This window comes from Drosophila nasuta, unplaced genomic scaffold (genome assembly GCF_023558535.2).
Source record: "Drosophila nasuta strain 15112-1781.00 unplaced genomic scaffold, ASM2355853v1 ctg14_pilon, whole genome shotgun sequence".
Classification (NCBI taxonomy): Eukaryota; Metazoa; Arthropoda; class Insecta; order Diptera; family Drosophilidae; genus Drosophila; species Drosophila nasuta.
In genome coordinates, this window is record NW_026869386.1 from 538,034 (window position 1) to 561,940 (window position 23,907).

Genomic DNA, 23,907 nt, shown 5'->3' on the forward strand with positions numbered 1-23,907 from the left:
TACATTCAAAATATACTATAGAATGCAAAATATACCACATTGTCAGCCATAGCATATAAGACCCCTCGTAAGTGGGCGTTATTGCCCATACAAAAAAAGTATTTCGTAACTTCGACAATTTTTATCTGATCGCAATTAAATTTTGAGGAATCAAAATTACTATAGTTATTATAGTAATTCGCGACTCTAGTTTTAAAATTAAAAATAAATTTTTTCGATTTGCGGAAGCGAAAGTGAACGTGGCAAAAATTTGAAATAAACCTGATCTGCGTGCAAACATAACAAATGCTGTTGAAAAAAATAAAAAAATTTAATCTACATATATAGTCTCTAAGATCTAGGTGTTCATAGGGACAGACAGACAGACGGACATGGCGAGATCGTCTCGGCTGTTGACGCTGATCAAGAATATATGGGTTCGGAGATGCCTCCTTCTATCTGTTACATACATTTCCTGCTGGCACAAAGTTATAATACCCTTCTACCCTATGGGTACCGGGCATAAAAATAAGTATTAACATCTTTTTTGGGAAGCATACAAATTTGTTTACAAAGTGATATGGTCAATAATAGTATCATTCAAAAAGAATTGAAAACGCTTAAATGGCGTGTCGAGATTTTTAAAAACTCCGAGGTCAGGCTTAATAAAAGATATTGCAGATTTATCCATGACTAGGTTAGTTTGTCGCTACAACATCTTTTTGATAAGCTGTGATTTTGGGTCGATAGCCCACACAGATCCTACACATTCAGCTATTATGCTTTCTTTAACATGAACAATATTATGCTCAGCAGGTGCTTTGCGTTTCTGTGCTTGAGGTGAATTCGGTGAAATCGAAGATGAAAGTGACAACAATTTTGCAAAAGCAGAAGGCTCCGTATGACGTTAGACAAATCTCTCCAGCCAACATAAAATCCAACATATGTATCACTTTTTTAATTGCTTCTTTATCTTCCCCATTGACAGGAAGCTCTGCCTTCTATGCATTCTCCAATTCTTTTTCTTCATCCATATCAACGTCAAAATCAAAGAATTTAAAAATTGCTCAATCTCTACGTCGGAAAAAGCTGATAGCTTATTCAAGTGTCGCCGTTTCATGTCTACTGAAGCTATTATTTGTACTTAAATATGTCATAGGTGGTTCCACTTTCAAACTTACATTATAATTATGTTTCCTCGAATTGTCCCAAGACTGCCTCTAGACAGTGGGATTGTGGGTTTAGAATATAGCGTCCTTGAGACTGCCCGTAACACGGCAACATTTTTTTAACAGCGAATATAAAATATTAAAAAAAAAATATTTCTGTTTTGCAAATTTATATTTATATTTATTTCTTGTAAAATAGTTAGTTAGTTAGAATATAGCAGCTGACGCAAGCTATAGTGTGTATTGCAAACGCAACGAACTTAATTTTTATACCCGCTACCCATAGGGTAGAAGGGTATTATAACTTTGTGCCGGCAGGAAATGTATGTAACAGGTAGAACGAGGCATCTCCGACCTTATAAAGTATATATATTCTTGATCAGCGTCAACAGCCGAGACGATATAGCCATGTCCGTCTATCCGTCTGTGTGTCTGTCCGTCTGTCCGTATGAACACCTAGATCTCAGAGACTATAGGAGATAGAGCTATAATTATTTTGCGACAGTATTTGTTATGTTTGCACGCAGATCACGTTTGTTTCAACATTTTGCCACGCCCACTTCCGCCCCCGCAAATCAAAAAAATCGAATCACAAGCGTAATTTTAATGCTAGAGTTGCGAATTTTAGTATATACAATAATTACTATAGTGGTTATAATTACTGAAAATTTGGTCGAAGTAAAAATAAAAATTGTCGAAGTTATTAAAGAAATACTTTTGTATAGGCAAAAACGCCTACTTACTAGGGGTCTTAGTTGCTTTGGCTGACAATCTGGTATATTGTGCCGTCTATGGTACATTTTAAATGCGGTACTATATCGATATACCACATATACCATTTGGTATATTTTTAGTATTTTTGTAGTTTACTTGGTATATTTTGAGAATAATACCGCGAAATATATTGCTTTTATTCAAAATGGGTAGCGGGTATCTCACAGTCGAGTACACTCGACTGTAGCTTCCTTACTTGTTTCTTTTTAAATAAGAACATGTCCTTTTATCTTTTATTACACTTATACACTTCACAATTGTTTAACTCTTTTGATTTATTTTCCTCTTAGTTTCTTTTTTTTGCTATTTATTTTTATATCCGCTATGCATTGGGTACAAGTGGATTACAACTTTATGCCTGCAGGTAATGTAACAGGCAGAAGGAAGCATCTTCTACCCCATAAAGAATACATATGTATGTATGTATATGTACATTGATCAGCGTCAACAACTGAGACGATAAAATCAAGTCTGTCTATCAATCTGTCCGTATGAAATAGTGAATCTGAAACTATAAGAAATAGAGTTATAATTTTTGAGAGCAATTGTAAAATTTGCACGCAGATCAATTTTTTTCAAATTAGTTAAAAATTTTAAAAGTTATTTAAGAAATACTTTTGTATGACAAAAAACGCTTACTCCAATCAGGTCTTACTGCCTATGCTGACAATCTGGTACATTTTGCACTGCATGATATATTTTGAATGTAGTACTTACTCAATAAACCAATTATAGCCTTCGCTATAATTTTGCATTCTTGCAGAATATTAATTTGGTATATTTTAAAATAAAAACGTCACTATTTTGATTTTATTCAAAATGGGTAACAGGTCTCTTGCAGTCGAGCACATGCGACTATAGCTTTTTTAATTGTTTGAAATAAGCTGTTGTTTTTGTATAGACAATCTTTTGTTTAGGTTTTTAAGTAAATTATAATCTAAAAATAATTTTTTTTTTATATTTAAATTAAGTTTAACATTATTAGCACCTAATATTAAGGTCTCCTTGACATTTTTTGGCAATGTAAACAGAACATAATATAATAATATAATATGAACATAACTTAACAATATATATGTTTTAATTCTCTAAATTTTTGTATAAATAGGACAGATGGTTATAGGACCACAATTAATGTGTCTGCGGCACACATTGCAAAGTGTCATTTGGCTAAGGATTAAGTCAGAAAAAATAAGTAAGAAAGTTACAGTCGAGTGTGCTCCACAAAATATACAAAAAAAAAAAACTAAAAACTAAAAAATATACCAAATTGTATATTTTGTATATCGATATAGTACCACATTCAAAATATACCATAGACGGCACAATGTACCAGATTGTTGGTGGGCGTGGAAAATATCGAAAACAGACTTTACTGTGTGGCACAACAACACCAGCTTTGGAAAAAAATATCTTTTGATGTCTCTGCCCTTCTGAACATGTAACATACATACATATGTGTGAACGCATATGCAGTCATTTTGTGCTCGTCGTCAACATACTGTAGTGGTGTCTTCTCAACCACAAAATAAAATTACTTTCTCACACACCACAACATAATAAAAAACCCGCAAGGGGTACACATACATAACGTCTGATATCGTTTACTTTATTAAATTAAGGACAGCCTGTACATTTTACCTATGGTATTAGGTTTGGCTTTCATCTTTTCTACACTCAACATTTGCGTTCCTAAGTTAATTAATTCTACCAAATTAAACACCTTATGCGTGAAAGACACTTACTTTAAAACTTAATTAACCATTTAAAAATACATATGTACATACATGAAGCATCTTCAGACCATAAATACATACATATATTCATTAGTATTTGAGATCAATTTCACCTAACAAATCTGTTTTTAATTAAAAATAATTTAACGATACGGTCATACTGGGCGGTAAACGGGGTGTGCTTGTAACGATAGCTACACACCATTACTCTATTGCCAATTACTTAAAATACAAGTTACAATTTATTTAAAATAGCAAATTATTTTCGTGCTAAATTGAGTGGACTCCTGCAAAATAGACAAATCTGGCTAGAAAACAAGATACCCGCTACCCATTTTGAATAAAAGAAATATATTTTGCGGTATTTTTCTCAAAATTTACCGAATATATTGCAAAAATACTAAAAATATACCAAATGGTATATTTGGTATATCGATATATTACCGCATTCAAAATATACCATAGACGGCACAATATACCAGATTGTCAGCCAAAGCAACTAAGACCCCTCGTAAGTAGGCGTTCTTGCCCATACAAAAGTATTTCTTTAATAACTTCGGCAATTTGTATCTGATCGCAACCAAATTTACAGGAATCATAATCATTATATTCATAAATAAATATTAGTATATACATAGTCGTATTTTCATTTTATAGTGTCCGGCTGGTTTTTTTTTCTTTTGTTTTATGTTTTTAGAAAACTTTGCGTCTTAACATCAACAAATTTTGTCAACCCGGGCCACAGGGGGCGCAATTAACAATAATAAAAGGTATTTAGCAATCGGAAATGTAGGACAATTTTTGAGGTTAGGCGACGTCAACGAAAAAGTAAACCATAACTCGCTTTAATGTTCCGCTTTCTTTCTAATTTACTTCAAATTTCAATTTACGTCGTAAACCTAATTTAGATAAAATAATGAAGCAAGGCGAATTCGCTCACAATGAGAAACAAAAGCGTTTTGTGCTCTCGCTTCGCCCTAGTTTTAGCATTCAACAATTTCCTCTTAAATGCTAAAATGTAATACTATGATACTTCATATCAACTGTGCCAATAACTATAAGTACATATGTACATAGATACACTCTTTGATTCCTGCCAGCACAAAGTTAAAATACCATTCTACATACATATGTATGTGGTATTGCTGCTTCAAATCAAACTTTTATACAGAGCATGCACTATGTTATGATACGTCGCACTTGCCTAAGAGAATAATAATGCATCGATAGTATAAATAAATATGTACATTGTATACATAGGTAAAATTGCGGAATCGATTTTGATAAGGTATACACACATTTTGGCCAGATTTGTAATTGTAAATGTATTTAGTAGTTAAGTATAGACATCCAAATTTGTTGCCTACTTTTTGTCAATTTTTCACGCAAATCCTTTTATTGCACCTTTGGCTTATATCGAATTTACGAACAAATCTTGCGTCCTATGCCCTTCACCCCCCTTTGAATGCCCCATATACTGAATATAAAATTTTCTTCGTAAGCGACTGTGTTGATTGCTCCGAGCCTGCGAGACAACGCCGCTTATTTTATTGGTCACATAACAAAAGATTATAGGAATAACGAGCAGAAATTCGCTCTCCCACTTACACATTCCACAGATTGATGTAGAAGTGTAACGATACGAATCTTTATGTGTATAAGGTTATAAAAATATGATGAGACTTATATAAATTTCTATAACTGTTTATTCCTTTATTGCGATGCTAATGTTGGTTGTCGGTTCAGTTTCACGTATCATATTTGCAATAGAAGATGAACTTGACCAAATAATTCAGCCTAAATAATGTGTTAAAGAAATGTTACTTTACTGTGCAACAATGACAAGTGCTGTCGAAAAAATGTATAGCTCTATCACTTATAGTCTCCAAAATCTAGGTATTCTATTTACTGCAATGACAAATACAAAAAATATTTAAAACAGCCTTTTCTTTGATCTGTGCAACAAAGGCGTGACCGGTAGCTCGCAAAATCTAATATAATCTGTTGTTGGCTTGTCGAAAAGCCAATTGCATATCATACGTACATAAACTAAAACAAATTAATCTTTTTCTGACTTGCAGAAATCTCAAAGGTGATCTTAGGTTACGGGATCTTATATTTCTTGGGTTACGTATGTATTTACATATGTATGTACATGCATACATATATGTATATTTTTGATTGCCTTGGGCGCCCTTGTTAATTTCTTGATCTACATCAATTCACTATTGACTGATACAAATACGAAATTAAATTAAATTAAATTTCGACAGCATTTGTTATGTTTTCACGCAGATCAAGTTTGTTTAAAATTTTTGCCACACCCACTTCCGCCACCGTAAATCAAAAAATCTCACAGTCGACTTTTCAGATTTCTTTCTATATGCCAAAAGAATAAAACAATATTTGCTGAAACTTTTTGTCGATGCTTGCCAACACTTTTAGTGGCAAATTGATTATATAGCGTTGTTAAGCAACCTCAAAGACATAGATAAACCAATTTTTATCGTAGCGTCACTAAAGGCAAACATGAATTGATCTTAAGTCTAAAATATTCGTCGCTAAAGCTCCAATAAAGATCCTAAAAGTGTGCTCCAAAAGTTGTCTGTTAATGAATTGGATACTGAATCACGGATACTGCAGCAATGGGAAGAGAACTCCATTTTGGCCTAGCAACAGGAAGGAAAAGTGTCCTAAAGCTGAATTCTTGCATCAAATGTTCAATTATAAGAACATATTTACCTTTTTTAAGTCTAATTTTGACGGAATTGCAAATAGTGGCCATTCAATCTTTGAAAAAGGATATAGTTCCACCACAAGTAGATGTGAATTTTTTAAAAACGGAGGATATCGAAAGAGAGCACATGAGTTTGAAAAACATATCAAGTTGATGAAAAAGAGATTCGATACAGCTGCTCTAAATATTTATTTGAGTTTATTAAGCAATTCAAGTTGAGGTAACTAGCCTTTATTTGACACCGTATAATTAAACCAAATATATTGTTTTTAATTTAAGGATTCCGAAAAACTAAAAGATATTGAAGCAGATTGATATTTTTCTGTGAACAATGTGTTGTGCCACAACAAAAAAGACATTATTCCATTAGTGGAAGGGCTTAGTTGCATTGAAAGCCAAAACAAAAAATTAATTTTGTAAATTGGCAAAATATGGACGGCACTACAAAATTTTGGACTGAAGTCAATTCCTATAAGGATTCAGGAGGCAACAACACATTTGCAGTCAACCTTGTGAAATCAAAACTGCGAAATACCCTACATTTTTGTACACTTGACAGTATATTTCATGTAAGGTAATTGGTTTAATTGTTTTCTACTTAAAATGAAAATAAACTTTATTGTAAATTATGCATTTATAGATATGGCTTGCGAGGACTTGACAAAGGTTAATATACATGTAAACTTCCTAATAAATTCTTAAAAAGGATAAAAACAGAATTAACATATGACAATAAAAATGAGGACAGTATTGATGAAATTCTCCAAATATCAGAGCAACTGCTGTTCAATTTTCTACAAATAAGAGTTTTTTTCGTGCGCTCTCCCTGTGTCAATCAGAAAAATATAAAGAATCTAATGACTTGAAAAACTAGCTTTTTTATCATTTTTTTTAAATTATTTTTTCTTAAACGTGGCAAAAAATTGAAACGAACTTGATCTGCATGCACCCTCCCACCCAGGGTACTTAGATTATTCTAAGGATTGTTCGGATACTATCGATGATTCATAAGAGACTATGCTAAATTAGCAAAGCCATTTAGCACCGTTCATAAAAAAGAAGGCTGTAGGATATGGACAAATGTATCAGATAGGGTTCAACTTCTTTTAGACAATGAGGTTTTTGTACCTTTCATCAAATTGAACAAGTAAGAAAGCTACAGTCGAGTGTACTCGATTGTGAGATACCCGCTACCCATTTTGAATAAAACCAATATATTTTGCGGTATTTTTCTCTAAATATACCGAATATAGTGCAAAAATACTAAAAATATACCAAATTGTATATGTGGTATAGCGATATAGTACCGCATTCAAAATATACCCTCGACGGCACAATATACCAGATTGTCAGCCAAAGCAACTAAGACCCCTAGTAAATAGGCGTTTTTGCCCATATTATGTATGGGCTTAGTTTTAGTTGCTTAGTTTTTCTTTAATAGCTTTGACAATTTTTATCTGATCGCAACCAAATTTTCAGGAATCATAACTACTATAGTTATTGTATATATTTATTATTGTATATGCTTTAAAATTGCGATTGTTATTCGATTTTTTTGATTTGCGGGGCGGAAGGGGGCGTGGCAAAAATTTCAAACAAACTTGATCTGCGTGCAAACATAACAAATGCTGTCAAAAAAAATATTAGCTCTATCTCTTATAGTCTCTGAGATCTAGGTGTTCATACGGACAGACGGACATGGCTAGATCGTCTCGGCTGTTGACGCTGATAAAAAATATATATACTTTATAGGGTCGGAGATGCCTCCTTCTACCTGTTACATACATTTCCTGTCGGCACAAGGTTATGTTAGATAGGACCGGCTGCCCCTGTACGGGGCAAAGCATAGATCAGTGCACAGTGGTTGGGCTTGTATGGAGCCGCGGCCATAAATATTTCCCGTAGAGATATCGCTATGAAATTTTCCCCAAAAATCTAAAAAAAATATTTTGTATATATAGTAAAAAAATTGTCTTTATCGGAATACTATATCCTATAGCTCCCATACAACCTTAGTATGGCTTATATGCCGATAGTGCGCCAAAACACTTCCGGTGGAGTTACAGTGCTAAAATTTCATTATTAGGCATCCAATTTATTTGTATTTCAATTATTTAGAGTATAAAAATGTAACTCCTAACTCCCTTCCCACAAGCTTTTCAAAATACAATGAAATGAGGTTCTAAAGTTCCTTTTATGATATGTATATAAGAATAAATGTATTTAAATCATTAAAAATAAAATTTAATTGAATGCTAATTGGAGTGAAATAAATATTAACAAATATCTTTTAATAAATCAAATGTGCTGGAAAAAAAATTAGATTTATCTCTTTTTGGTAGTTTCCTTTGACTTGTTATGAAAGGGTCAGAACGCAAAAGAAGGGTATTAATTAAGTCTGTATTTGTCAATATGCGAGACATCTTCCGAGTATGTTGCAGCCGGCATTTCTTTATTTCTTTATTGTTGGACTCAGCAGCTTCTTCTGATAGCTCTCCAATTGACAGCAACGCATGCTCTATCACTTTCGCACCGTGAATTAAAATTTTATGCACTGTTGCTGGACGATAGTACCATGGATATATTTTTATCAACTGCTTAGCAGTATCCAACGCATGGGTTTCGAATTTTTGAGCATTAATAGAATATCCTGATGCTAAGGCTTGCAATATCGTTGCGCAGCGGGTTATGACGTCTTCATCAATGCCTGTAATATCAGATGCCAAGCTCGGGTTACCAAAAAATTTTCTGGCTGTATTTCCATCGTTGGAAGTTCCTCTGCCTCCGTCTCTAGGCTTATCAACAATTATTCCCATTTTATCGCGAAATTCCGCTTGTACTCGTTCTTTTCTTTGCAGTACATTAATCTTTTGTTCTGCTGATCTCGCATGCCACATTTTTATTTCCAATTTGTACGAAATGTGCAAAAAGTACTCAAAAAAGCGTATGTAGGAATGAAGTGGTGATAAGCCAAATTCATAATACTTTTTGTCAGCTTTTTTTGTAAGACATTTTTCTAATTCATTCATTTCGGTGGGCCTTGCACCGCATATAAAACATTTCATAGATGACGTATTGCTTAATGCGTTGCACACTTTACCATCTACCATAGTAAGTTGCAGTCTATGATTTATAAATATTTTTTTATTGGGACTTTCAAATTCGGTTGGCTTTAGGTTATCTATTTTATTTTTGAAGTACAGTTCTTCTTCAAAGGATAGTGTGGCTGTCTCCTTGTCTGACTGGCCTACAATAGCGTGTAGATGATGGTCTAGGATTTTTCCATATTATTTTTGAGTCACTTTCAGATATAAGCTGAAGTGGTACGTATGATGTTACAAATAGACATCTATCATCGTCATTGCAGTTTGAAAACTTTTGCTTATATTCACTGTGCCCTGTACTGCCATCAAAGCCCCATTTTCCAATTAATGTTAGTGTGTTCTCCGTGCCATCAAGACAATTTTCAGTTACAGTTTTTTGGAGCTCTAAAATGCTTAAAGCTGTGTTGTCTAGTAGACTCTGCAGCTCAACTTCTGCATATGTTTCTGTTACTGTTATATTTTCTGGATATCTTAAGGTCTTAAATTTGAGAATTTTCTCATAGCTTGGCAATATATTGCATGAAGCTTCACTATTTATAAACTCACGAATAAGAAAATATTGATGTTTCGTGATTCCAGTGTCCATTAAAAGCGATAAGACCTTTTCCATATTTGGTTCGGATGACTTTGGGATCGGTTGAAAATAGGATGAGCGTAAAACAGAAGCTGCTGACTCATCATGTTTTTCTAGAACAGCTATCCGACGACGTTTTGTCCTTTTTTGAGGACTCAGCAAAATCAATTTTGGGTCGTCCACGTTCAGCACTTGCAATCCTTTGTTGAGGTGGCTCAATTATAATTGTTTCAATAGTGTTCAGCCAATTAGATTGATGTTTAACAATTGAATTCTTAACACGATTGTATTTGGCCCAAAAAGCACAAATTTTTTTGCAAATGTAACTAATGCAATTATTCAGTTTTGTCATGTCAACTGCGTAGCCTTTGTGTTTAATGCTTTCTTCTATTACACTAGTAACTCTCCGATTTTTTTCTGCATTAACGCCCTCTTCTTTCCACCAAATATCAAAGACGTGCATGCGTGAAAATTCGCACTTACAAGAAGCACCTATTAAAAATGAAAACATAAAAATAAGCGAAAAAATAATATGCGAAATTATCGTCAAACACAAATGACGAAAACAAAAGAAACATCACAAAAGCAAAGGAAGAGCAGCAGATTGCGTCGCAAATTTGACCTTGAAAACAGTAAGACAGCTTGAGTTTATTAATGAGTATATACACATCGGCAAAATTCGGCAAACATTGGCAAATGCACTGATATCACTCATAAAGGGGGAATCGGGGGGGCAACATATCTAAAAGTCTACTTAAACATGAAAAAGACGTTCACATAATACACAAAAAATGTATAATTAATTAAAAACACATAACGAACAAAATATTTATCAAATCAATTTCACAATAACTAATTCGTAAGTAAATACCTTCAACTTTAAAATTTATTTTAAATAATAAAATTCGGACCTCTCTAACGAACGTTTGAACACTTTGAACTTCACTTTTGTTTTGACGAAAAGCTCACTAAACGCAGCTGCAGCAGCAAAATTGAAGACGTGTTCACACTTTGCATTCTATTTTTAGAATGTTCCGTTAGAATTCCGGAAAAAACTAGTTTGCAATGACAAAATATGGACAATTTAGAGACAAATTCTTTACATTTTGACTAATTATTTTTAATTACGCCAGCTATTACCTCGAGGGCTTTAGTTGGCGTCGACCTGATAGCGCCTGTGATACACAGTAGATAAGGAACAGAGTCCTCAGCTAGGATCTGCAGTTCTTGAAATATCGATGATAACAATGAGGTAATACAGATCCTACCCAGCCAGCACCCTCGGGGAGGGTTCAGCAGAGGATTTTTGCCAGCCAAAGTTATAATACCCTTCTACCCTATGAGTAGCGGGTATAAAAAGAATGAATGAAATTGAGCATGTGAATTATAAAAAAAGTAAATATAACTTATTCTGATTTGTTAATATGCTTGTAATAAGAGTGCAAAAATAGTAAACTGTCAATAGATGTTAGTCCCAACCTATTCCGCTTTTCAGTAATGACATTGACATGACATGACATGCTAATGAAAATACTCTTTCAGCCTTTGCACTACTTGCAGGTATTGAAAGAAACTTCAATGCCACCTTTGACAGAAGAGGGTAACGGTTTACATTTACTCTCCATCACTGCAGTACATCAAAATCATGACTTAAAATAACCCTTTCTCTAGAATATTGTTCTAAATCTTCTATTGGGGATTCTCTAGAATTCTTATTAGATGGTGCAGCAACTAAGGTTGGGAAACAAAATTCTGGATTTGAAACAGATGTTATGCGTTCACATAATACACAAAAAATGTATAATTAATTAAAAACACATAACGAACAAAATATTTATCAAATCAATTTCACAATAACTAATTCGTAAGTAAATACCTTCAACTTTAAAATTTATTTTAAATAATAAAATTCGGACCTCTCTAACGAACGTTTGAACACTTTGAACTTCACTTTTGTTTTGACGAAAAGCTCACTAAACGCAGCTGCAGCAGCAAAATTGAAGACGTGTTCACACTTTGCAATCTATTTTTAGAATGTTCCGTTAGAATTCCGGAAAAAACTAGTTTGCAATGACAAAATATGGACAATTTAGAGACAAATTCTTTACATTTTGACTAATTATTTTTAATTACGCCAGCTATTACCTCGAGGGCTTTAGTTGGCGTCGACCTGATAGCGCCTGTGATACACAGTAGCGCTTGACGCTGTGTCCTTTCCATGATGGATAGGTACGTCCTTTTTTCCGTGGCCTGCCACCACACTATAACACCATAGGTGAGGATAGGGCGAACAACTGAGAATTATATCCACCGCATTAGATTAGGAGATAGGCCCCAAGTGCAACTAAGCATCTTTTTCGCCATGTACAAGGCTCCGGTGGCCTACTTCACCCTTTCTAACACGTTAAGTTTCCATGACAGTTTGCTGTCCAGGACCACACCTAGGTATTTTACTGCTAGGCTCGGATTTAGCATGGTGCAGCCTATTTTTGGGGGGACTACGCAGGTACCTTATACCTCTTTGTGAAGAGGATAAGGTCCGTTTTGTCCGCGTTAATGCTGAGCCCGGCTGATTCGGCCCATGCTTTAACTTCCCGTAAAGTAAGTTCCATTACGGAACTAAGGGTGGTTGGGCATTTCCTAGTTATCAAAATGCTTATATCGTCGGCATAGGCAATTAACTTGGAGGCCCTTCTAGTGAATTTTTGAAGTAGGCTATTTACGACCAAATTCCAAAGGAGAGGCGAGAGAACCCCACCCTGGGGAGTGCCACCTCGCACTATCTTTGTAAGGGCCGCATCGCCCCACGTAGCCACCACCCCCCTGTCACAAAGAAGGCGGTTGACCCACCTGTGGATCGCTGGTGCCGTGTTAACTGAGGTAAGGCCCTTCATAATAGCGTCAGTAGTGACGTTATTGAAGGAGCCTGATATGTCAAGAAATGCACCCAAGGCATATTCTTTATAGTGGTCTGCTTTTTCGATGGAGGGTACTAGAGCTTGGAGAGCTGTCTCAATGGACTTGCCCTTTGTGTACGCATGCTGATTTGGGGACAACAGATGCATTGAGTTGCTTCTGATGTGCAAATCAAGTAGCTTTTCCAAAGTTTTTAGCAGGAAAGAGGTTAGGCTGATAGGCCGGAAGTCATTTGGAACCACATGACTGCATTTGCCCGCCTTGGGCAAGAAAATGACTTTCGAGGTCCTCCAAAGAGTGGGGATATGACCCCATGCGAGGCACGCCGAATAGATACCCGATAGCCACGGAACAATCGTGAGCTTGCTAGCTTGCAGTATTGCTGGCGAAAGCCCATCGAGGCCTGGCGACCTGACCTTCGCAAAGGAGCCGATAGTCCAAATTATTTTATTAACTGTAATTAGACCGGCAGGGGGTCTCATAACTGGGAGACTAGGAAGGAGCTGCCAGTCACTGTTCTCCATTCCAATACATCCCGGGAAATGAGTTGAGAGCAGAGCTTCAAGAGCTTCAGCACTACTCTCCGTCCACACTCCATCGCCCGACTTGAGCAGACTAGGACTGGAAGCCTGCTTGGACAGCAGCTTCCTCAGTCTGGAGGTGTCTTTGATGTTGTCCAGGTCAGAGCAAAGGAGATCCATGAAGACCTTTTGGATGATCGGATCATCCTCTTGTAAGACTTTAGGAGAGACCTGTACTCGTCCCAGACATATTCGTTGTCCGCCTTCTTAGCAAGTTGAAACATGCTAGTAAGCTCCCCACGAAGCGAATAGAGATCTGGGTTCCACCAGGGTGGCTTCGATCTTCTCGTCGGTCTTGAGAGCCTACAGGATTGGCGAAACGCGGAAAGTAGTCCTGCTGAGAGGACATTGACATTTGTTTCTAGGTCCTGTACCGAGTTGATGTTACCCGGCGGACCAAGAGACTTGGAAACAAGGCTAGAGAATTTCGCCCAGTTCGTGTTACGGGGATTTCTGAACGGCTGAGCCGCAGGTACCCTATTAAAAGGAATGGTAAACTGAATGTACTTATGATCCGAGAAGGAGGGTCTATCCAGGACCCTCCACTCTTCTACATTGGTACACTCAGTCGCAATCGTTAAGTCCAGCACATTACAAGAGGTGGGACCTACAAAGGTAGATACCTCACCTCTGTTGGCTAGTCTAAGCTTATAGTTAAGGATAAAATTAAGAATTGACCCCTGTCGTTAATGTCGGGAGCCCCCCCGTGCCCCGCTGCGCAACCTTGGTGGTGCTGGCGATAGGCAGGGGTGACTGAAGAGGAAGACGTTCCCCCTCCACCACCCTCCACCCATAGCGTTTTCAGTCTGACCGCCAGACAACTCGTACCATGGATTCTGCTACTCATCTTCAGATAGATGCCCGAAAGATAAGGAACAGAGTCCTCAGCTAGGATCTGCAGTTCTTGAAATATCGATGATAACAATGAGGTAATACAGATCCTACCCAGCCAGCACCCTCGGGGAGGGTTCAGCAGAGGATTTTTGCCAGCCAAAGTTATAATACCCTTCTACCCTATAAGTAGCGGGTATAAAAAGAATGAATGAAATTGAGCATGTGAATTATAAAAAAAGTAAATATAACTTATTCTGATTTGTTAATATGCTTGTAATAAGAGTGCAAAAATAGTAAACTGTCAATAGATGTTAGTCCCAACCTATTCCGCTTTTCAGTAATGACATTGACATGACATGACATGCTAATGAAAATACTCTTTCAGCCTTTGCACTACTTGCAGGTATTGAAAGAAACTTCAATGCCACCTTTGACAGAAGAGGGTAACGGTTTACATTTACTCTCCATCACTGCAGTACATCAAAATCATGACTTAAAATAACCCTTTCTCTAGAATATTGTTCTAAATCTTCTATTGGGGATTCTCTAGAATTCTTATTAGATGGTGCAGCAACTAAGGTTGGGAAACAAAATTCTGGATTTGAAACAGATGTTATGCTTGGTTACGGCTCTGATAAAGTGGACACTTCTGTGCAGGACATATATGGACTAGAAACATGGGTTGTATCACACACTGCTGTTTATTGTCGGCCAGGTCTGTATCCTGCATATGTATGTGCAGTCGGGGGATACAAAAAAAAACGCCACCTTGTGCCATATGGTCACTTAGAGTGTGATCGCAAAAAACATAGAGTGTGATCACAAAAAACATTTTTTTTTTAAGATAATTAATTGTTATGACCAAGAAGTTTCGTTGTAGATATTGGTCAGACCATATATCAACGGTGGCAGCTAATCCTGCAGTATCTGCTGTAATTTGAATTTCCGATGATGTCAATCCATTGACTGCATTTTTCAATAGCTTCTGCTTTGTCTATTGCCGACACTTACGTCATACAACATTTATGCCGAGACAAATTTGATGTGTGGCCAGCCACAATTTTTAGAACTTTTCGACAAGTGATGCAAAATAGCCACCCTTCCACGGCACTTTCGTCTTCTTTAAGAATAGAATGTAAAATATTCCACATAACACTTCTTCCTTTATGTTTTTGTATTAAAGTGCACGTTCCACAATCAATTTTACTTTTGAGTGCTTTGAGTGCACTGTGCAGTTTACTTATCTGCGCAAAATTTTTGAGTGTCTGATGAAATAAAATCTACGCTTACTGTTTGAGTGAGTGACGAAATGCAAAAACACGAAGCACGGAAAGCGATTTGTGCGTTTGGGTGTGTTATTCTATTCTTGTTGTTTGTGAGTGCGACAAGCACTCCAAACTTATAAGTGTGATTCGGGTGCCAAAAAGTGACACCCTTCACGTTCTCTGATAGCTAGCGGGCATTTCACAGTCGAGCACACTCGACTGTAGCTTTCTTACTTGATTTTTAATTTTTACTTTGAGGTCTCTCACCCCAGTGTGCGTCAATTGCCAATCAAAGCGAATAGCACAATGGTAGCTTGGAATACAATAAGATTCATGGAGCATTAACTAATCGGAGCAGGTGTTAGTAATGTGGCAATGTAAACTGATTTTTATGAATATCTTCTGGAAATTGTTTGCAGTCAACTTGCTCATTTGAATGAGCAGGTAAAAATTTTTCGATCATAGTTCCTGCACTTTGAGTTTGATCTGATTTCGGAATTAGGTTGTCCAGCTTTATCTGAGTCAAGAGCAGTGGAAATGAATCGCTCTGTAGGAATCTATTTCAAATTAGAAATGCTAAAGATATTTGCATACTCATTTCTTAAAAACAAATGAATTGCATTATTTGGAAATAGATCATAGACCGAAACTCTCGTCAACCTAAGTACTGCTGATCCAACCTGAAGTTGACGCGTGAGAGGCGTTGCCCTTGTTGTTGAGAACGTGGCGTCCGTTTCTACGGCTGAGGAGGAACGAAATCTTTGACAAGCCAGCACCAGGGGTTTCAGTGAGCAAGATGCAGCAAGCACATGGATCCACTAAAAACGCACAGAGATCGGACAGGGACAAAAGACAGAAACAGAGAGCAATGGTTGCTGAAACTACTAGGTGAAATATCACGGGAAAATGTCTGCTTTGTGTACTATACATGGTCTGCTCCTCCAACAAGCATCTAATTATCGGCACGATCGCCAACTCCCAATATAGCGTTTGGAGAAGTCCAGACAGCAACGTAATAAATTTTTGAAGATTTCCAATAGAGGTGAGGAACCTACATACATATATACAGTATTCTCTTTATTCAATATATAATTCACTATACATTAACGAGAAAAGATCAACGAAGAGGTGCACAAAGAAGAAAAGAAAACTTGAAAACAAAAACAACTCGTATGTACTCATTTATGCACCTTTGACATTTTAAACTTCTTATCTGCAAAAGAATCAAAAATTTACCGTTAATTGTCATCTTATTGCTTTTGCTTTGTTTATTAGACTTATTGTAATGTGCTTATTATGATTTAAAGTGTCAACGTGGTTACATTGGAAGTGAAGAGCAATTTTTATTATTATTTCAAAATTATGCGTAAATTGAGTCAGGACGTGGAAAATTCGATAATAGGTCTTACCGAGAAAGGATGTTCGTCCCGGATAATATCCAGTAAACTCGGAATAAGTCAGTCGGTGGTCATACGCGTCCAAAAAAGACGCAAAGTTTCGGTCAGAGGCCGTCCTCGACTTTTAACCGATGCGGATGCTCGTCATATTATGGCTAATATGAGAAAGGACAAGTTCTTAACGCCTAAGGGGGCTTCTTTAGAGATAAATAAAGATGTAAGTCGATGGACAGCTCGAAGAGCACTTCAAAGAATTGGATATGTTGCAGCAGTAAAAAAAAATAAACCTGCATTGTCGGCCAAAAATGTGAAGGTACGTTTATGTTTTGCCAGACAGCACCGAAATTGGACTATAGATGACTGGAAGCGGGTAATTTGGTCAGATGAAACAAAGTTTAATAGATTCCAATCAGATGGAAAACAATATTGCTGGCGCCGGCCCGGTGAAACAATCCAACGACACCACGTTAAGCAGACTGTAAAGCATGGTGGAGGCAATATAATGGTTTGGAGCTGTTTCAACTGGTGGAACATTGGACCAATGCACAAAATAGAAGGGATTATGAACAAAAAGCAATATCTAAGTATTTTGGGGAACCATCTTCCCGAATTTATTGATCGCAGTGCTTACAACGAAGCTGAAATCGTGTTTCAGCAGGATGGAGACCCGAAGCACACTGCAAAAGTCGTCCAGAAATGGCTAATGGACCAAAATTTTCAGTTGATGCAGTGGCCGGCTCAAAGCCCTGACCTAAACCCAATCGAAAATTTGTGGTCAATAGTCAAAAGACGATTGGGACAATATAATTCAGCTCCATCAAACCTCGCAAATTTATGGGAAAGGGTGCATGAGGAGTGGCGCCGTATACCCAAAGAAATTTTGGAAAACCTTGTGGAGAGTATGCCAGACCGTATTGAAAGCGTCATAAAAAATAAAGGTTTATGGACGAAATATTAATTTTTTACTAAAAATTCCATTTAACGATCTTGTTTGCAGATAAGAAGTTTAAAATGTCAAAGGTGCATAAATGAGTACATACGAGTTGTTTTTGTTTTCAAGTTTTCTTTTCTTCTTTGTGCACCTCTTCGTTGATCTTTTCTCGTTAATGTATAGTGAATTATATATTGAATAAAGAGAATAAACTTTTTTTCCATTTGCTTTACTGTTTTCTTTATCATTCGCTCCGAAATGTGAAATATGCAAACATGTACTCAATTTTGCTCCCCACTGTAGGTCCTATTTCACGCTAGTTTGGACTATCGCATAGGTACCCATCAGAGAACGGCACGGGTATACACACTCAACCGGTGCACCGGTTACTCATGTGCCTTATACACTTGTACTCATGAGAATGCGTAGCCAAAAATACACATACTCATGAGTAGCGGTGTCTAAAAAGGCTGTACTCATGAGTACCGGTGCCTAAATAAGCTTGTACTCATGAGTATAAGTGTCAAGAAAGGCTTATACTCATGAGTATGAGTATCAAGAAAGGCCCGGCACTTATTGTGCAAATGCCGAGGCATACTCGGCAATTTGCGATCTGTGATTCTATGCGCTCGGGTAAAGCCGGTGCCGGTGGTTATGGGTAAATGTATCCGGTAGGTACACTTGGTAAAAAATTATGAGTGGACCGGCACGATCATATGTATGTATGTATGTACATACATATGTATATTTGTATGTATTTTTGTTGAGATGCAAGAACTGCCGTCGACTTTTTGTATTGTTCTTGTTATTGCTGGTGCGCTCTTCTTGCACTCATTTTATTTCTAGAAAATTTAAATTCGAAAACTATTTTTTTGGCTTTGTCTAGTGTATTTATTAGACGACTTATATATGTAATTAAAAAAAATTAAATTTTAAAGAATTTTTATATGTTGGAAAGGAACAAAAACAAGTAAAAATACACCTAATCAGTTTTATTAAGTGTAAAGTGTATAAAGAGTGCCGAATAGGCAATTGCAAGAAAGGCCTGAGTATGGCAATCACTCACACTCGCAGTACTCGCATGATTTTGAATAAGTGTGTATCTCTTACTCGGTTTGCTAGTGCAAAGTAAAATGTATGGGTGTGAGTTGAGTGTCGAAATTTGCCACCCTTGACGATGTCTGGTACCCATGTAAAATTGGCGAGTGCTTGGGAGACTATTTTTTTCTGATCATAGATACATTCAGTTTAAAATTGAATTGAACATGGTTTCTGTAGCTAAACCATTCAGAAACTCTCGCAATACGAACTGGATAAAGCTCTCCAGTCTCGTTACAAACACTCTAGGTTCACAGGGTACAATCAACTCGGTACAGGATATAGAATCATCTGTGAATTTCCTATCAGACTACTCCAGGCCGACGAGAAGATCGAAGCCACCATGGTGGCCAACCAGATCTCTCATCGCTTTGTGGTACTCCCTCAAGCATGTTTCAACTTGCTTGGCAAGCCTTCTTCTCAGACCTGAATAGGAGTTATCTTCACGCTAATGAAGCTGCTTTCTAAGTTGGCTCCTAGTCCTAGTCTGCTCAAGAGTACCGAGAGTGCGCGGGATTTTGCGGAATAGAGAATGGTGGCTGGTAGGTCTTTCCAAGTCTCCCGGTTTTGGCACTACCTCTTGGTCTATTGACCCCTTTCCGAATGTCAGATCGCCCGGGCTCCGAAGTTAATTCCCTATGCCGATACAAAAATCATTCTGATAACTGGGAAAACTCAAGCACCCTCTCTTCGAGTATGGAACTTACTTTGCGGGAAGAACTAAACGGAACTTATTCACTTCACGAAGAGGTAAAAGGTACCCATGTGGTCTCTTCCGAAGATAGACACAACGTGAGGAAGGCTATCGGAGCCTTGTACATGGCGGAAAATATGCTAAATTGCAATTGGGGGCTCTCACCCTCTCTCATGCGAAGGGTATACATCTCTGTTCTTCGACTATTCCTCACTTATGGTATTCTAGTGTGGTGGCAGGCCACGGAAAAAAGAACATACTTATCCATCATGGAAGTGAGCGTCGAGCGTTACTGTGTATTACAGGTACTATCAGGACGACGCCAACTTAAGTTCTCGAAGTGAAGGGGGGCGCTAGTACAGACACAGACTACTATCCCCTCACCTCCACTGACCACATTAATATGGTTAACGTGGAACCGAGCTGTTGGTGGAGCTATGCATTCCCGAAGACCTTCACCGATGAAACAAAGATGGCTGATGAAGTTGATGCGGTCGTCTACTGCCCAACCTGATTTCCAAATATTCTAATGAACTTCCCGACCATTGTAGAATCTTCCAAGCGGAAGTCTTCGCCATTGGCAGAAGTGGCTTTGTTGATAGCCGAGATGCATATACATATGACGGCTACCGCTACTTTGGATGTTGCTGACTTTTTCCAGAACAACATCCATACCGTGCGACTTTTGAGACGAAGCCAACATATACCGGTATATACCACGAACCTCTTCTGGTCTATGCTCCGCCGCTCTTAGGCGGAGCAGGCTCTACCTAAATCTAAAAGTTTAAGGTTTGTTAATCTTGATAGAAAGATATTTAGTAAATCTGCTCCTGAATCTTTAACCTGGTCTATTGTTATACAGTTGAGGAAGGAATTGGAAAAAAAACTGAAATTAATGTACTTTGGCTAAACCTAATAATATCGTATTATATCCCCTTGTTAACATACAAGTTAACAGCAACATTGTCACAGTTCACTGACATAAACAATTGTGGAACATTGTAACCAAATTGTTGCACAACTGTTGACCACTCGAGTTCAATAAATTAAACATCCGCCGACCAGTCCTAAGTAAACAACATTAAATGCTGAATCCACAAAATTGTAACAACAGCAACAATGCATCCGCCTACGCCAACGTCGCTACTAACTACGCCGACGTCGCCGCCAAGTACGCCAGCGCCGCTACCGCTATCCCACAGCCAGATTGGGTTAATCTTAAGCTTTGTAAAATCAGTTCAATTTTAATGTTTCAATAAAGAAGTTCTTTCTCACAACATATTGGAATTTAACTTACATGTAGGTGTTTTTTTTACAAATTACGAACGACAGTTTTTTGAATTTATAAAAAATAATTGCGAGACAAGCCCGTCTTATTTTATTAATTACAGTTGTTCTGCCGGCGGCGTTGCTCCGTCATTCCTATGTTGTTCTCGCTACTATGTTGTTCTCGTTTCCGTTGTAATTGCAGTCGTTGCAATTACCATTGCACTATGGGCAAAAATTCGCAAAAAGCGGCATTTTTACATTTTTTTTCGGTATCATTAAATTGACTTTATTTTTTGAATTAGAATACTTAAAAATTTTAGACTTAGTTGGTAATTTGTTATTGTTAAATCAAACAAAAAAGCTTGAATATGGAATTTAATCGTCAAGGTATGTAATATTAATTATTGGCACTAAATTTTTAGTACATGTGATATATTGTCCAATCGTGCAATGTGTTGTTGGTATATTTTTAGGTCCCTGGTAACAAATGTATTTGTGTTTCTGTGGAGTGTAACTAGTGCATCTAGGCCGGTCAAGGGAATATTAAAGCTGAATGTTATTAACCAAACTGTTAACAATCAAATAGTGGTTAACATTTTTGCCCGTTTTTGCCCGATTTACGACAAAACTCAATGTTACAGTTGTATTTACGTCTTGTTTTTCAACGTTGCTTGATTTTTGGACAAAAAACAACCGCAAACAAACTGCTGTGAAGCACTTTGTTTTGCAAAATATCGATAAAAATGAATTTAGTCATGTTCAGGAAATCTTAGTAAAAGATAAGCTTATTCAGTTTTTCGGATTGAATAAGACTAATTTACGAAAATGCAACAGAAAAGCCTGCGCAATAGCTTGCATCCTCGTTCATAATTGAGATTCTTAAGATGATTTTCCACGCGAAAAGCCTGGTCGTAAACGATTGACGTATACTGAGGCAGGACCAAGGTTAAAGTGAAAATTAGCATTTAAACTAGTCTATGAAACAGAAAAGTCAATGCTATTGTTGCATGACATTTTGAAAAGTGTTTATATAATTTTAATTGCTACATAATGTGAGTTTGAGGTATGCCCATCAAAACTTAAAGTAGGTACTTGATGTACTTAAACGTTAATACTTATAAGTGGTATCCAATGTCTCAAATTTTGCATAAAGTACTAGTACATTGGCACCAAATTATGGAAACCTCCGTACTTCTACTAGGGGCTCTCCGTGAAAATACGTCAGAAGAGCGCAAAAAAATTGTACAAACTCGATATGTTTTCTCATGCAAGGAAAAACAGCCGCCTGAATACCATATCAGATGTGTTTAATAGAGCATTGGATACCTCTGACCCACTGTTTTCAACTATAAATCTAAAGGAACGCCAAAGATTAAACTATTAAAAAGCCTACCAAGAATTTGGAATCTCCTGATATTGAGCCCCCAATAACATGGGCATGTGTAGACAATAATGATAATCAGGTAGAAGAAGGCGGAGATAATGAACTCGAAATTTTTGGGCAAAGTTCCCCTGGAGTTGGAGGAAGAGCTTTGTGACGAATAAATTATTAACTGGACACCAAGGTACGGAGTCACAAAACATAATATTGGGCTCTAATTAATTTTTGATTTAATTTTGCATGGATCCAAATCAAATTTAAAATGCGAATTTGCTAAAAATATATTAATTTAATAAATTTAGTTTAGTTTCAATTAATATATTACATTAAAATATTTTAAAACAAATTTTTTGAAGAAAAAAATCGAAAATTATAACCTCATGGTAAGGTGGGCGGCAAGGAAGGCGTGGTCCAATTGAAAAAAGAAAAAATCTGAAATTCGATCTTTATTTTTTAGGTATATGTATGTACAAAGTTTCATGTTTCTATCTTCAAAAATTGTAAAAATGTCGCAATCCGGGACTTTTTGCCCATACTGCATTGCTGGTTCGGAGCTGTTTTTGTTGTCGTTCCGCTGCAACTGCTGACATTGGTCCTTCAAGCCGGAGATCCTTGCCCCCGACCGGATCCACTGTGCGACCCCAGCAATAAGATAAGTAATAAACTTTTCTATATTTTTGTAAGTGTGTTACACAACATATATAAGTACCTAAGCATTCTACCGACAATTATCGTATATCTCACACAGTATAGATTAATAAAGATCACACAAATTATGATATTTCTGATTGGCTATACATGCTTTTAACCAATAAACACTTGTTTATAAGCATATATACACACGTCTGGACTGCTCCACTTCTGTCGTAACGCGTTTGTCTGCATTATTCCACTTCGTTTCTGCAAACTCATATTGCTCTATACAGTTTGCAATATTTACATATATAGACACGCATACATAAATGTTAATGGTCTTAAGTATGGTTCTCCTCAACGACTTATTTATGTTATGCATTCAACTAATTATATTAAACTATGCATTGTACACACTTACAACTCCACATAAATTACGTATTTACATAATTTTATCCGTTCGCAAGCGCATAACAATAAACATTCAAGCTGCACAAAAAGTTGATGTTTTATTTAACAATTGTTACAGTTGCTGCCTACAACCAACATACATATGAACACTTCCGGTTTCTTTCTGTCGGGCCCCGATTACTATCCTGTGGCATAGCCAAACTTCCATTATTTTACTTTTGCTTTGCTGTGAGTCTCTGGTACAAGAAGATTTTGGGGTGAAGTTCAAGTTCTCCTTCAAGGTCCCAACCGATGAAGTTCATCGTCTTTCGTCCGCTTCGCCCGCTCCTTCTGGGTTCAAAGACGACATGAAAGTAATGATTTCTGCAGCTGCAATTCGCCTCGAAACACCACAGCAACGCTTCCGCTTTAAAAACTGGAAGTG